This window comes from Chrysochloris asiatica, unplaced genomic scaffold, assembly GCF_000296735.1.
Source record: "Chrysochloris asiatica unplaced genomic scaffold, ChrAsi1.0 scaffold00059, whole genome shotgun sequence".
Classification (NCBI taxonomy): Eukaryota; Metazoa; Chordata; class Mammalia; order Afrosoricida; family Chrysochloridae; genus Chrysochloris; species Chrysochloris asiatica.
This window is the reverse complement of record NW_006408577.1, coordinates 16225580-16240979: the sequence shown is the minus strand read 5'-3', so window position 1 is coordinate 16240979 and position 15400 is coordinate 16225580. Positions and strand designations below refer to the sequence as shown.

The window sequence follows — 15400 nt, the reverse complement described above, 5'->3', positions numbered from 1 at the left end:
ATTGATTGTTTGGACCTCTTTCTGTAGGTTTTGAATTGTTTCCAATGCTGTATGTATCAGATTTGATTGTACCTGTAGTGTTTTCCTGACTTCTTCCTTATTTTTGTCAATTCCATTGTAAAGTGTTTTGAAACATTTTATAATCATTTTTCTGAATTCCTTCTCAGACATTTCCAAGGTCTGCCCTCCTTCCAGAATGAAGTCCAAGTCTACCTCTAGGCCATTTGTCTCAGACATTTACTCTTATTTCTGGATATGTGCTGATATGGTCATCTGCTTTGCTTCTCAGACATGTTTAGTGTTTATCTGTGGCCTTAATACTTAATTGAGTATGTATTTGGATATTTTTTATGCTTTCTGATTGCTTCCAGGAAGATGTGATCAGGATGTGGGCTCCCCTTTTCACTCTTCTTATTGCTTAATCAGAGTAACTTTCACAGGTGTTGCCCTGGTATATGGCTGTTGGTATTGGTTCTTGCTTGGATTTTGATGTCTTACAGAGTGTGGTTGTAGCTTGACTATATGGCAGCAGTTGCTGTCTCTTCTTGGGTAATATAGGGAGAGAAAGAGTACCCCAAAAGTAGAAGGGGGGAGGGGCATAAAACATCAAAACAGCAACACCAAAAAAGAAAACTCCAAAAACCAACACAAACAGCAAAAATAAAAAACTAGACTGAATACTGTAGTCTATAATCACAGAAACGGGAGAGGAGGGAGAGAAGAAAAAAGAAAAAGAAAAAAAAAAAAAATCTGTAGCCTAATATGAGTATGACTTTAATGTCCTCTTTCAGCTTCTTGCCTTCAAAGCTGCCTGAGAGATTTCAAGATGCCACTGGTGGTTGTTATGCTGTACACTCAGGATTTAATTTAATTTTCAGCCTGTTTTGTTTTTAAACTCTCTTTCCCTCTCTACACCCCTGTTCTGGCCTTTCCTGTATTTAAACACACACACACACAAAAGCAGTTCAGGGCCAGCTCTTGGGCTGAGAGTATCTGTGCGCACGCGAGGCAGAAGAACCCACCAGTGGTGAGGGTGGGGGTGTCCACTCCCACTCAGGCAACTCCGCCTCTAGTTAACAGAATGGAGGTGTGCAAACAGTGGGGGGGGGGGGGCAATGAACAGATACCCCCCCAAAAAAAGAAAAAAGAAAATCAGAACAAAGCAAAACCAACAAAGTATATTGTCCACCTTTGCTTCAAGGTTCCCACGGCATTTTTCCATAGTGTGTCTGCTCCCCCACTTGGTCTTGCCATTTGGTCTCAACCAAGTTTTTGGATCTAGGTCGCCAAGCCCAGCAGATTCAAAAGTACACACTTTCTTACTTCCTTTTCAAGTTCCACTAGTTATAAGCCTTCAAACTTTTAAAATATTACTATCTATGTGGTTCCGAATTTTGGAGCTTTGCCTTGAATCTGCTTTGCCTGGTATTCTGTGGAATTGCAATCGGTGAACTTCGTTGCACCTCCACCCTAGCCACCATTGATAAGGAATTTAAAAGAATGCTATTTAGGTACTTCCAACAAATTGAGAGAATGATCAATGAAAGCAAGAAAGAATTCAGGAAAAATAATACAAGAACTGAAAAAATTAATGAAAAATCGGAAACCATACAAAAACAGCAACTGAAGATCAATACTAAGATTTCAGAAATAGAAAATATACTTTAAAGGGTAAAGAAGGAGAACTGCATCAATGGAAGTCTGAATCAGTGAGCTTGAAGACATATCTCTCAATACTCATCTTCTAGAGGAAAATTCAGGAAAAAAAAAAGTATTTAAAAAATCCAAAGACAAATGGCAATTTATTTGGGTCACCATCAAGAGGAAGAACTTAAGTGTAATTGGAATTCCAGAACAGGAAGAAACAAATAAAACCATAGAGAAAGCTTGTCCAAGAGTTTCTGGAAGAAAATTTCCTTAGCATCATGAAATATGACAAGGTAGCCATTCAAGAAGTTAAATGAACTCCAAACAGGATAGACCCCAAGAGAAAATCACCAAGACATATTAAAATCAAAATTTTCAAAATAAAAAAACAAGGAAGAAATCCTGAGAGAGCTTGGTAAAAACAAAGTTACCTACAGAGAACTAATAAGAATAAGTACGCTCTGTTTTCTCAGCAGAAGCCATACAGGCAAAAAAAAAACCCACAATGGAATGGCATATATAAAACTCTAGAATGAAAAACATTGTCAACCAAGGGATCAATACCCAGAAAATTGTCCAATAAATTGTTGTTAGGTACTGTCGAGTGGATTCCGACTCATAGCGACCTTCTGCAGAACAGAACAAATCACTGCCCAGCCCTGCGTCATCCACACAACCGTTATGCTTGTGCCCATTGCTACTGCTGCTGTGCCAATCCATCTCATTGGGAGTGTCCTCCTCTTCACTGACCCTCCACTTTACCTAGCAGGATGTCCTTCTCTGGGGACTGGTCCCTCCTGATAATATGTCCTAAGTATGAGAAACAAAGTCTCACCACCCTGGCTTCCAAGGAGCATTCTGCTTGTAATTCTTCCAACACAGAATCGTTTGCTCTTCTAGCATTCCATGCTACTTTTAATTTTAATATTCTTTTCCAATGTTGCTGTTGTTGTTAAGTGTCATAGAATTGGTTACGACCCATAGAGGACTCTGTATTGGGTTTCCAAGAAGTGGCTGGTGAGATTGACGTTCCGACCTTATGGTTCAAACCGACTTTGCAGTCTAGCACATTAACCCCCAGCACCACAAATGCATCAATTCTTCTGTGGTCTTCCTGAGTCCTGTCCAACTTTCACATGTATATGAGGCTATTGAAATTACCATGGCTTGGGTCAGGTACACTTCAGTCCTCAAACTGACATCTTTGCTCCAGAACACTTTAAAGAGGTCTTGTGCAGCAGATTTGCCCAATTCAATACGTCTTGATTCCTTGACTGTTGTTTCCATGAGTGTTGATGGTGGATCCAAGCAAAATGAAGTCTTTGACAACTTTGATCTTTTCTCCATTTATTAAGATGCTATTTGTTGCTCCAGTGGTGAGGAATTTTGTTCTGATTACATTGAGGTGAAACCCATACGGAAAGCTGTGGTCTTTGATCTTCATCAGTAAGTATTTTAAGTCCTCTTCATATCTGGCAGTTTTTCACTGCTATTCGTACGGTTTTCAGAGACTAAACATAGAAACAGTCCACCTCTTCTTCTTCTTAGTCTGTCTTAGTCTGGAAGCTCAACTGAAATGTGTCCACCATGGGTGACCCCGCCTGCCGGCATTCAAAATTCAAAATACCAATGGCATAGTTTCCAGCAATCACGGCAACACACAAGCCACCACAGAGGGACAAATTGACAGACAAGTGGTAGGTCCATCAATTATGATACTGAAAACATAACATTTCCAGATAAACAGAATTTAAAAGAATTTTCAAAAACCAGACCAACCTTATAAAAAATACTAAAGGGAGTCCATTGGAGAGAGAACCAACAACAGCAGTAGACAACAATCTGAGACTAACATACATGACACTATCACCCAGAACTCAACCCAGATATTGTTGGTAAGTGCTGTCAAGTTGGTTCCAACTCACAGCGACCTTATATAGAGTTTCCTTGGAGCGGCTAGTGGGTTTGAACCACCCATCTTGCAGTCAAAGTGACCTTTCAGTCCAGCGCATTATCCTGCACTGCCACATCAGGATATAGAAGTATTTAAAGTAAAGCAAACCTTGTTGTTGTTGTTGTAAAGCAAACCCAAAAGACTAAAAATAGGTAATCAGTAATACCAGTTTACAACAATAACAACATCAAAAATACAGTAAAAAATAAAGAAAAATGTAGTTAAAGATCTTGTTAATGAAAGGGAAATAAAGGAAAAAGTTAAAAATACACCTAACTGTAACCCTAAAACTAGACCAAGCCTTACTCCTAGCCAAAGCCAAAACTCTACCTCTAACATTAACCATACCTTAATCATAACACTAATACTAAATGAGCTATAGACCTAACCCTAACTCATTAATTCTACCACCCCCACCCACCTACCCACTCACCCACCCATGAAAAACAGATGATCTAAAAACAAGAAAAAAGATAAACTCACAGATAGGTTGAACAGCTGGAACAAGATATAACATGCAAAATCAACTGGTTAAAAAACAAACATCAAAACTGCATTGTATTTGTCTCTATACATCTAAACTCAAAGAAGCCCCTGGTTGGGGCCTCAATTTAGCAAGAATAGTATGCCATAGCATCACAGATGGCAGAGTGCAGATGGGCCTTAACTGCCTTAAAAATGGGTTACAATAATTTTTCTAAGAATGTTATGAACCAAAACAAACAGACAAACCAAATTTACTGCCGTCAAGCTGATTCTCACTCGCGCAACTTCATGTGTTCCAGAGTGGAACTGCCCCATAGGGTTTGACTGCTACAAAAGTGGATCACCGAATCTGTCATCCAAAACACGGCTGGATGGGTTCAAATCGCCAACTTTTAAGTCAGTAGTCAAGCATAAAAGGAGCTCTGGAAGTGTAGTGGTTACAAATCGGGCTGCGAACCACAAGGTCAGCAGTTCGAAACTACCAGCTGTTCCGCGGGAGAAAGATGAGGTTTTCTGCTCCCGTAAAAATTTATAGCCTTGGAAACCGTGTACAGGGTCGCTATGAGTCAGAATCGAATCCACGGCACATAACAACAACAAACTAACATTTAATTTTCTGCATTCATACACATTCACATATAGCCTACATATACAGTTAACCACATTGCTTTCTTTTGGCTATATGACTGGAAAAGCCTTGCTTCTATTAGCTACAAAACAAAGGAATAATCTCATCAGGAGTGAATCATTTTAAGATGACATGTGTTCTGGAATGACAACAGCTGAAGCATCACTAAGCTCAACAGTGATGCATTAAAATAGGACATAACAAATCGGCAGAAAAAGTGGCCAATGATGCCATAGTGTTTCTGTGAAGCATCACAGACTGTCTTTCTGTGAAGCTTCACAGACTGTCTGGGACGGTCTCCACATACACTAGGTACACTGCTATTTTTTAATGGTCTTACAGAAGAGGTCAACTTAAAATGGCACCCTAATCTAGACAACTAGACAATCAAATGTAACCACTAAGGAGACAGAAATAGCAGTATTTGAATGTCCTGTGTTTGTAAAATGGTTCATATGTGTTTTTAAGGAAGGATAGAAATCCATGTAAAAGATTCAGAAGAGGAGAAACTTCTACTTCAGCATTAGAATTTATATATAAAACTCTTTATTCCAAATATTCACTACTAGGTATGGGAAATAATCCAAAATAAATAGCAAGGAACACCTTAGGGTTAGTTTTCTTTCAAGATTTAAAATTTTCATTTGAAATCCTTTTGAGATGAAGAAGTCTAAGAGCACGCCCAAACTCTTTTAATCCCATGAACCTGACAGTTATCAAAATCAAAACAGAAACACAGGACTAGAAGCCAGGTTAAGTACCTTTTTTCTACTGGAGACTGACATGAATGTGAGCTAGGTCAAACAGATGGATTGCAAAAGCCAGGTATTGAAGACTTACATTAAGAAGTACGTAAAACGCTTAGGATGACTAAGGTACCCTAAGGAAGGAAAAGGACTGAAGTTAAGAATACAAAAGCAGTTAGGAGGAAACATCTGCCCTGGGGCCTGGATGCTGTGACTTGGAATTTAGTAGTAAGTAATCCCTTGAGCTACTGAGCTACTTCCTTCTGAAAATGGTGCTTCAAAGAAAACAGTACCCAGAAATGCCCAACAAAAGACACCACAGGGGAAAAGCCCTCCCAACAACAGCAGCGGCATCCTGCCTGGAGTTGGCTAATGGTCAAAAGCAAGGAGGTTCACTCCACTTCTTATCAGTCTTTGCTACCTGGCCTTATCTGAAGTGTGAATGGTTTCCACTGTCTGAAATCAATCCCTTAATAACTACAAAGAAAGAGTATGTAAAAGAACAGGTGCAGCAAGAGTGAGGTCATTCACAAGGGTGTTGTCCCATCTGAGATCACAGGCACCCAAGACACAGAAGGCATTGTACTTAAGCAAGGATTCTAAGAAAGATGACTAAGGGAATCTACCTGTGTCCCATTGACTATACAAAGGCATTCAACTGTGCAGATCCTAACAAACCATGGATAATATTGAAAAGAAAGGAAATCCCAGAACACTTAATTGCACTTGTGCAAAAACTATGCACAGACCAAGAGGCAATTGCTCAAAGCGAACAAGGGAATACTACATAGTTTAAAATCAATAAAGATGTGTGTCAGGGTTTAACCTTTCATTATATTTAGTCAATCTGCATACTGAACAAATAATCCAGGAAGCTGGATTATATTAAGAACATGGCATCAGGATTGGAGGACGTTTCCTTAGCAATCCGTGATTTGCAGATAGCACAACCTTGCTTGCCGAAAGTGAAGAGGACTTAAAATACTTACTGATAAAGTACAAGGACTACATAGCCTTCGATATGGATTAAACCAACATACAACAAAAAGTTGTGAAGGATTTCATTTTATTTGGATCCATAATCCATGTCCATGAAAGTAGTAGTCAGTCAATCAAGTGACTTACTGCACTGAGCAATCTGCTGTGGAAGACCTCTTTGAAATGCAAAAAAGAAGAGAAGCCACTTTGAAGTATAAGATGCACCTACCTAAGTTATAGTATTTTCCATTGCCTCAGATACATGGACAAGCTGGACAAAGAATAAGAAAGATTGAAGATTGATGGCTTTGAATTATGGTATTGGCAAAGAACATAAAATATATCATGAACTTCCAGAAAACTGAAATAATCTTTCTTGGAAGAAGCACAGCCAGAATGTTCTTTAGCAGTGAGGATGGCGAGACTACATTTCACATATTTTGGACATGTTATCAGAAAGGACCAGCACTGAAAGATACCATGCTCGATAAGTAGAGGGTTAAGGAACTCTGGTAGCATAATGGTTATGAGTCGGTCTGCTAACCTCACAGTCAGCAGTTCGAAACTACCAGAAGTTCCGTGGGAGAAACACGAGGCTTTCTGCTCCCATAAAGATTTACAGCCTTGGAAACCTGATGCAAGGTCGCTATGAATGGGAACTGTCTCCAAGGCACACCACCACCACCACCAAGTAGAAGGTTAGAGTCCTGCAGGATAATGTATTGGACTGCAAGGTTGGTTTGAACAGCAAGATTGGCGATGCAAACCCACCAGCTGTTTCCTGGAAACCCTATAAAGGGTCTCTACGAGTTGTAACCTACTGGACAGCACTTAACAACAACAACAACACAGTAGAGGGTCAGCGAATGAACGGAAGGAAGACCTTCAATGAGATGGATTGACAAAGTGGCTACAACAATGGCTCAAACATAAGAAAGACTGTAAGGATGGCACAGGACCAGGCAATATTAGGGTCTATTGTCTACAGGGTTGCTATGAGTCAGAACCTAATCTGTCGGCATATAATAACAAACTTCTAGATGTTTAAAGGAGTCCCTGCATGGTAGAAACATTTCATGCTCTTGACAATTAACAAAAAGGGTTAGAAGTTCAAGTCCATCCAGAGGCCCTTAGAAGAAAGGCCTGGTGCTCTACTTCTTAAAAATCATCCATTGAAAAACTTATGGAACACAGTTCTATTGACATACATGGGGTCGCCATGTGTCAGAACTGACTTGAAAACACCTGGGAAAAATGCTTATAACTCTAACTGGAATGATACCCCAAATCCTCCAAAAAGGAGGTGGGGTGGGGGAGGAAATAAACAACACAAACTCCTAAAGACATTTAAAAAAACAGAAAAAGATGAGTTTTACTGAGGCATGCATGTCATGGAAAGCTGAAAAAAAACTTGAACCCACGGCATATACAGGGCTCCCACAGAGGCTAGGAGGAAGCAGAAAGCAAGTAGGAAATTATGTTATTTCCTCTGCCCAGAAATTAACAAAACACACCTGATTCTAAAGGGGGGGGGGGGGCGCGACAATTGTGGATTTTAACCCAAATTAAATAAGCCATTCCAGTATTTTTATTATCTCTTAACAAAAGAATTTCAATGGTCATCTTTTATTACTGGACATAAAAATAATTACAGAGCGAGAGTTTACATGAATAGCCTTTCGTTGCTCAAAGTTGCAAGGCAAATAAATGTTTAAAAACTTTTTGGCAAATAACCATGTCAATTTATGTTCAAGTTTTAGAACTTCTTTTGTTGTTGTACCTAAGTGCTGTCAAGTCAGTTCCGGCTCATAAGGGACCCAAAATGGGGGTTCCAAGGAGCAGCTGGTGGGTTTGAACTGCCAACCTTGTTATTACAGGCAACTGAGAAGTATGAGTTTCCAGAACACTTCATTGTACTTCTGAGAAATCTGTACCTGGACCAAGAGGCAGTTGTTCAAACAGAGCATGGGAACACTGAATGTTTTAAAATTGGGAAAGGTGTGTGACAGGGTTGTGTTCTTTCACCATACTTGTTCAATCTGTATGCTGAGCAAATAATATGAGAAGCTGGGTTCTATGAAGAAAAACGTGGCATCAGGGGTGGAAGACTCATTAACAACCTGCGATATGCTGATGATACAACCTTGCTTGCTGAAAGTGAAGAGGACTTGAAACATATACTTATGAAGATCACAGAGCACAGCCTTCTATATGGATTACATCTCAATGTTAAGAAAACAAAAATCCTCACCACTGGACCAATAAACAGCATTCTTATCAATGGAGAAGAGATTGAAGTTGTCAAGGACTTCATTCTTCTTGGTTCAACTGTCAACACTCGTGGAAGCAGCACTCAAGAAATCAGACAACGTATTGCATTGGGCAAATCTGCTGCACAGGAACTTTTTAAAGTGTTGAAGAGCAGAGATGTCAGCTTGAAGACTAAGGTGCGCCTGACCCAAGCCATGGTATTTTCAATAACCTCATATGGATGCGAAAGCTGGACAGTGAATAAGGAAGATCGTAGAAGAATTGATGCCTTTGAGTTGTGGTGCTCGAGGAGAATACTGAAAGTGCCGTGGACTGCCAAAAGAACTAATAGATCTGTTTTGAAAGAAGTACAACCAGAATGCTCCTTGGAGGCCAGGATGGCTAAGCTTCGTCTCTCCTACTTTGGACACGTTGTCCAGAGAGAACAGTCACTGGAGAAGGATGTCATGCTGGGTAGGGTGGAGGGTCAGAGAAAAAGAGGAAGACCCCCAACGAGATGGATCAGCCAGGTGGCATCATTGATGGCATCAAGTGTGGCAGCAGTAGTGAGGTTGGCCCAGGATCGGACATTGTTTCGTTCTGCTGTGCATGGGGTCGCTATGAGTCAGTTCCGACTCGAAGGCATGTGACAACAACAACAACAAAATCCTACAATTGCATAATCTGCAACTGATCACAAGGACGACCCAGGACCAGGTAGAGTTTCCTTCTCGTGTGCATGGGGTCACAATGATCAGGCGCTGACTTGAAGGCAACTAACAAGAAATCCTAGGAACACCTACCTAAGTAAGATAAATTCCTCCAGAGACTTTCCTCATTGTCCTTAGGGCTTCAGGTTGGATTTCTTAATGCTTTACTTATTAAATTGAAAGGACTGCTTTCGAATACTAACAGATTTTTTTACATATTGATGCTCCCTCATAACTTACAGCCTAAAAGAACACCACCTCATATAATACTTTTGGAATATTTATCTAACTTTGAAATGCACATTCTGATCAATGGCACGTTATACCCAGACCCCAAATAGTTGGAACAGCTTTAGTTTGTACTTCAAGTCTTACAAGGATAAAATAAGATATGCACAGAGAACTTGGCAAAGTGCTTCAAGTACGCTGGTTGTTGCTGTCGAAGTGGTTCTGACTCACAGTGGCCCTTTATAAAGTTTCCAAGGTTATAAATCGTAATGGGAGCAGAAAGCCTCAATCTTTCTCCCACAGAGCAACTTGACAGATTTGAACTGCTGACCTTGAGGTTAGCAACCCAGCTCATAATCCACTACACTACAATGGCTCCGCTTGAAGTATATAGCAGGTGCTCAACAAAGAACTGAAAAGTCCACTGGTTCTAAATTTGTATGTTTAGCTTATAAAAATCAATACACAAATCCATATACCTGTTCAAGAGCATGCTTTCCACGTTGTGGATGGCAAGTTTCAACAAAATCAGTGGATGATTTGGAAATGGTTTAGCCTCATACTGATCCCATGGGAAAGAGTCAAACTGGCCCACAGGTCTTTCCTCCTGAAGAGCCTCTGAGTGTGTCTAAACCACTAGAGCTCCTCAATATTTGATGCCTACATAGATACACATATGTACACACAGCACTGTGTACATATAAAGGAATGTCTGGGTTTCATATGTTATTATGAAGAAGGAAAGAGCACTTAGCAAAAATAATCATCTTTCTGATGAATAGCTTAATGGGTAAGGTGATAAGATACTGTGTGGTACAGTAATTTACTAAATATGACTCTTCTAGCTATAGTTTTAATAACTTCCACCAAATGACTGGGTGGGACCATGCAGATCGGGTCTATTTCCTCATTCCAAATTGGTCTGGGTAAGAGAAGGTGAGGGTGGGGGGGTAGATATTGATAAGACTATATGATTCACCAGGATGTATGGGATGAGAGGAGGAGAGGGAGGGGAAGAGAGAGCACAGGGTAGGGAATAGACACAGGATAGCTTGGGTGCTGGGGTTTGGGGGGGAAATACACAAGAAGGTGAAGGGGAATGGAAGAACAAGGCTGATGGGAGAACAGTTAGGCAGGTTCACATGGGCTAAGTGGGACAGAGGTAAATAATGATGTATGCACAACCTCAGAACAACAGGGCTCGGAATACAGGGATTGAGGCATGGTTTGAATGGGTAAGAGGAGAATAATGTTAAGATGCTTGCTGTCTCTTGAATCTTGGTTTTCCTTGCCTACCATTGTGAAATAGACGCTTGAGGAGGGTGGGGGGACGAGAAACAGCCAGAAACATCACAATAGGAAGCTTGTAATTCTGTCTTCAGCCTATAACTGACTGGAGTACCTTAAAGGGGGCTAAAAGTTGCCCAGTAAAAGAGGCCTCATAGGTAGAATCCTGAACAGCATCCAGAATCATCTGAGGTGGGACATTTCTATTGAAAAGGATGAGTAGAGCAGCCTGGAGCAGCTAGAAGAACAGAAGATACTTCGTGAAAGAAAGACCAGCAGGAAAAATCAGAAACAATAACGGCAGTCCGATTGATTACTACAAGAACAAGTAAGCTGTTCATCTGGGAACCATCAAGGCAAGTGGTCGGGTCCCCTCAGAGCAAACTCCCTTCTAAGACTAAGACTCAAGGGGAATACATAAGCAGGCAGGTGGTCTGTCTTGTGATCACGTTGGTCACTGATAAGAGGAAGAGGGGACAAAAACAGCAATGAAGTTGAGAGCTAAGTCCGACCACATTCAATAGACCCCTGTGAACCCAGGTGGAGACCTGGATGGCCAGCAGTACGGCAAGACCCGGAGACTCCTGGGCCCAGAGACAGTGAAATGGCCACATAGGACTAGAGCGGAGAGTGAAGCATCCTGCTGATATGAAGTGAGGGGAGATGCACAAGGACACCCATACTTGCAGATAGTACCCACTTGACCTGTCTTCGATGGCTGGATGATCAGAACTCAACTAGAAGAAGAAAGAAGAGGGGATAAAAAAAAAAAAAAAAAAAAAAAAAAAAAAAAAAAAAAAAAAAAAAAGAGTAACCTGCTACAATATGATGAACTTTACCTATACTTAAGGATGTAGCAGCTCAAAAAAGGGAACAAATCTTTACAGCGAGGATCACTCCCACCCCCTCAGTACACAGGGTTGACAGGGATGGGCAACTTAGACATTGGCTACCCAAAATGGGGGGAGGGGGCACTATAATAAATCCAAGAAGTGACTGGCTTACAAGCTTTCAAGAGGGAGCCTAGTTCCAGACTGGGCAGGGGTAGGTAGAATCTCCGCTGAACGACTTCCAATCTGTTGGGACTGGGCTAGCGAAAGGAAATGGGGATAAGACTCTTGTGGTACAATAGTGAATAATTGTCATCAGGACTGACTGTGAGGGTAGAAAATATAGAGGTAGATGTTTTTTGACAAAAGGAGGGGAGTGACTGATTTTGCAGCCCAGGAGTGGAGGTCCCTGGGACCATCAAGTGAGAAGAGTGGAGAGCAGGACCCTACCCAGAGAGGCAGTGATGCCAGGCATGGAGACAGAGACCATGACATGGACAGATGGAGTGGCTGGGGACACAGGATTCAGGAAGGGAGAAGGGCTGTGTGCTGAAGGCCTTTGTAGTGCCCTCCCCACCCCCCACCCCCGTTTGCCCATCCCTGTCAACCCTGTGTACCAAGGGGGTGGGAGTGATCCTCGCTGTAAAGATTTGTTCTCTTTTTGAGCTACTACATCCTTAAGTATAGGTAAAGTTCATCATATTGTAGCAGGTTACTCTTTTTTTTCCCCCACTTCTTTCTTCTTCTAGTCAAGTTCTGTGGGGTGGTACCCCTTGGTTATTTGATAATGCATGGAGGGGACTGTAATCATTGCAATGAAGCGAAATACGATAGGACAAATGTAAAACTGATGTTCTCCCATGTAAACCCACATAATTCACAATAAAAACGTAAAAAAAAAAGACTATATGATTCAGTTGTGAGTGATTATCAAAAGGATTAAATGACTGTAAAAACTTGGAACTCAAAGGTGGGCATTGGTCAATTTTTCTATTCTGCTGGGTATAAAATTAGTCATCTTAGAAAAAGAGTGGGGAGTTCACGAGTATCACCAAAGAAAAAGCCAGAAGTGACTCTTTGAACCTCAAAAGATATTGTGCCTCCTCCACCCAGGAGAAAGCCGTGACACAGAGGACTAGAGGACAAATGTCTGCAGCAGTGCCAGGAGCCTGAGACAGCGCAGTGGGCTTCACGCTTCGGGTGTCGTGGAGTGCCATTGAGACATTTATTGGTAGTGCTAGAAGAGTTTTGTTAACACTGTTGAAAGCAGGACACAGGCCAAGGGGCCTTGTGACTGAAAGACGGAGAACAAGAGAGAGACGTGCCCGACAGGAAGAACTGTAATCTGAGTACTTCTGATACTGAATTGTAACCTGTTAACTTCCTGTAGGTATGGTCTGTGAGCTCTATGTGGCCATTACAATGAATTATCTAACCTAACAAAGAATGGCCATTAACAACAACAATCCTCTCCCCACTGCAGTGAGCTTTTAACTTCCTGTAACAAAGCTTTTTTCCAAATCTGTTAGAATTCAAAGCAAGGTTGTATAGGTCTTGTTCCTGAACATTATGTAATAAAGAGTACTCTGATTTTAATTATAAGATATTTTGCTTATTTATTTTTATTAAAAGTGATCTCTGTGGATTTCTTAGGCAGTCCGAACCAAATTAAAGGTATCCCAATGTGGCCCAAAAGTTCTCTCACTTCCCCACACCAAGTTCCCTGGTGCAATACGGTGTTTTGGCACACCTTCTCATTGTGTAGTCCTGCTATGACGTGGTAGGGTAAGCACTGGACTGGCGCTTAAAACCCACCAGCTGCTCCTTGGAATCCCCATACAGAGTCGATATGATTCAGAACTGACTCAACAGCACTTCACAACAATTCAAATAGAGTTTCAAATTCAGATAACAGACAAAACTCAGAGAATCCTCTCCTCTAGATTTCCAAAACAAAATACATAGACTTCATTTTTGTTGTTTGTTGTTAAGTTCCATGGAGTTGGTTCCAACTCATAGTGACCCTGCACAGGGTTTCTGAGGCTGTAAATTTTTATGTGAGCAAAAAGCCTCATCTTTCTTCCCCAGAGCAGCTGGTAGTTTCAAACTGCTGCCCTTGAGGTTGGCAGCCCGACTTGTAACCACTACGCCTACCAGAGCTCCTTCAGATACAGGCAAATCCATATCTTCATTTTAAAAAGCAAATCAGTGACTTTCAGGAGAAATCAGAGGGTATGATTCAGGCCTCTGAGATAGGAACCCTGCCTCCAGGCACCCCCTCCCAGAGGAAGAGGAGGTCATAGAGTGACCTGAGAAGGCAAGTATGGTCAATGTATTCTAACTCTTCTATAGTCATGCTGTCTTCCAGATGGCTCTCCCTCCCTCCTATCCCAGTCCAGGCCCTACTCTAGGGAAGGGGCTTCAACAATGAGGTAAGGGAGACTCAAGAACGATGCCAGGAGGTCACTTAGGCACATTGTTTGGTTACTTTCTTCTTCTTCTTCTTCTTTTTTTTTTTTTAAAGTAAAATAAAAGGCTAGAATGTCAGCATGTCAGACTGGCTTCCAAGTGGCCACATGTGAATGGGTAAACCGAATGAATGTCATATACCATTCTGGCTGAAGGCTCACCTTCGGGAACTCCCCTCCTCCATGCTGCGGTTATCCTTCTACAGTGCTAACAAACCAGGTGACCCCTCTTTTCACAAGCTTCAGAGGCACTCCACCTCTCTGCCAGAGCCTTTCTATTAATAGACTTAACTCAGAGGACGATTAAATTACAATGCTTTAAACTACTGGTGTGGCCCCATAGGATAAGCACTCAACCACAAGGTGTCTTTGAACCACAAGGCTGACTATGAGTTGGATCCAACTAGACAGCACTTAATAACAACACCACCTGATGCAGAAACTTCAAGATCCCTGACGCTCACACAGGGCATAAAATAACTCTTTCCATCACATAGAGAGCAGAGCTCCAAAGACCCCAAATACACAGTACTCAAATATCCGTATGAGTGTATTGATGAGGGTATGTCAGAAAGTATTTCTACTCGGGTTCTAGTTCATACATGCATTCAGATTGTCTCAATCAAAACATGATTAAATATGTCTATACAATCAGGGGATGGCTGCAGACAAGTTCTCTTAGTAACATCCTTGTCTTAGTCTCATTGGTGTCTTCAAAAAACGGTTCAGTCAAAGTGACTTCCAAGAGAATTTGCTGGACCAGTTCAAGTCAGTAAAATCACTGATTCTGTAAGTAATAGCAACTGAGGCTGAAAAATGTTATAGAAGACAAAGGACAATTATGAGGGCTTATTATGAAGAAGTTTTTTTAAAATTGCAAACTGAATTGGTAAGAAAAGTTATGTCAATGAATTGTTTTCCATTACGACAATGTACCTGCTAATTCTTCAAGGGTAGCAAGGGCTGTCCTTCAAGAATTTGGTTAAGAAACTCCAACTATCCTGTACCTCTGATCTTGCGCCTTCATAATTTTTGTACCCCAAACTCAAAGAACATTGAAAAGGAAGATGATTTGAATCCCCCTCAAGGTTGCCCAAACAATTGTTTTGATGTAATATAAATAGAAGATTTCAAATTCCTTTGGAAAAAGGTTAGAGACACGTAAACACTTCCATCAAAAATGTATGG

At 41.2% G+C, this 15400-nt stretch overlaps 1 protein-coding gene across 1 annotated transcript in view; it reads right to left on the bottom strand.

Annotated features, from left to right (window-relative positions):
* Positions 1–15400, bottom strand: part of MYO1B (myosin IB) — a 215487-nt gene that overhangs the window by 121544 nt on the left and 78543 nt on the right. The gene's annotated exons all lie outside the window — the stretch shown is intronic.